General features: G+C 70.7%; 1 pseudogene; it reads right to left on the bottom strand.

Annotated features, from left to right (window-relative positions):
* Nucleotides 1-17: 17 nt before the first annotated feature.
* Nucleotides 18-996, bottom strand: LOC117091546 (annotated as a pseudogene).
* Nucleotides 997-1,284: the final 288 nt, after the last annotated feature.

Below are 1,284 nucleotides of genomic sequence, written 5' to 3'. Positions count from 1 at the left end.
GTCTCTCGCTCTCTGCCCTAAAAGCCTGAGTTCTGGCTTGAGATGAGCGCGTCCTGTAGAGCAGACTCCAGGTGGACTTTGAGCTGGGTCTGTAGGAGGCCAGATCCGACCAGCTCTTGGGTCCGGTCCTCCCGCGGAACCCCGTACACCCAGTCCCAGCGCCGCCCCGCCCAACTTCCCTTTGTTCCCCCAAGCCGCGCCCCTCCGCATAGCTCGTTCCCCATTGGCCGGGGAGCGGGGAGGCGGGCGGAGGGAGGGGTCGTGTGCGCCTGTGCGTTGTGTGTCCCGGCCGCAGCCCCGAGCCAGCTGCAGCTCCTTGATCGGAGCCGGATCCTGAGCGGGGAACACGGGCTGAAGCGGCGGCGGCGGCGGCGCCGGCGGCCACGCCCCGGGGCTCCATTGTTGAGGCTACCCCGGCTCTGTCGGCTGCTCAGCTGCGCTCCAGTCGGCCCAGGCGCCGCGGCGAGGAGCGAACGCTGCGAGGCGGCGGCCTGAGGTGAGACGGCTCGACGGGCGACGGAGTCCCTGCCCCGGGCATGGCGGCTACGAGCTGGACCCCGAAGGTTCCGGGGTCGGGATCCGGGGTCCGTGCGCTTTGTCTCGGCCTCGGGTGGCACCGGGGACTTCGCACCTGCTGCAATACCGCGTGGGCCCGCGCGGGGTCCTGGTCGCCCTGCGCGTGAGGGCCGGTCCCCACTGCTCCCCGGCTCCTCCCGTCTGCCGCGGAGGGGACTGCATGGACCTGGGCGCTGGCTTCTGCCCGGTCCCCCCGCGGCGTGGTTGGTCCCCGCGTGCGGCAGAGGGGGCCCTGCGAGGACTCACTCGTCGGACGTGGACCGCGTCACCGTGAGTGGGAGACTCCGCCGCCCTCCCTGGCAGTGACACTGCTTCGCCAGACTCACCGAGGGGACTGCGCGGACCCTCGTACTAGGGGTTCCGTGACTCTGAGTGGGGGCTCTTTTCCGGCCCCACATAACGGCTGAGTGTTTTGTCACCTATATAGGTGGCTGCGTGGACCCGCGCGCGTGGGTCCTGGTCGTCCTGCTAGTGGGGCTGTGCGCCGCCCCGTGGCTCGTCTGAGTCGACCCTGCCAGAGACGCGCGTGTAGTGTGGGTCCGTGTGCGGGGGAAGTGGTTGGTGGGGGCGCACTGCCCCGGCCCCGTGATTTATCCTCTCACATCCCCGGCGGGAGGAAGCCAGAGGTGCGGGCCTACGGCTGTCGCGCAGCTGCCATAGGCCGGCGGGTCCCGGGGGGTGAGGGGCTGTCACAGCGCATCCCACCGG

This window comes from Trachypithecus francoisi, unplaced genomic scaffold, assembly GCF_009764315.1.
Source record: "Trachypithecus francoisi isolate TF-2019V2 unplaced genomic scaffold, Tfra_2.0 Contig01315, whole genome shotgun sequence".
In the NCBI taxonomy this organism is placed as follows: Eukaryota; Metazoa; Chordata; class Mammalia; order Primates; family Cercopithecidae; genus Trachypithecus; species Trachypithecus francoisi.
Note: the sequence above shows the minus strand (reverse complement) of the source record. Positions and strands in the feature narration are given on the sequence as shown.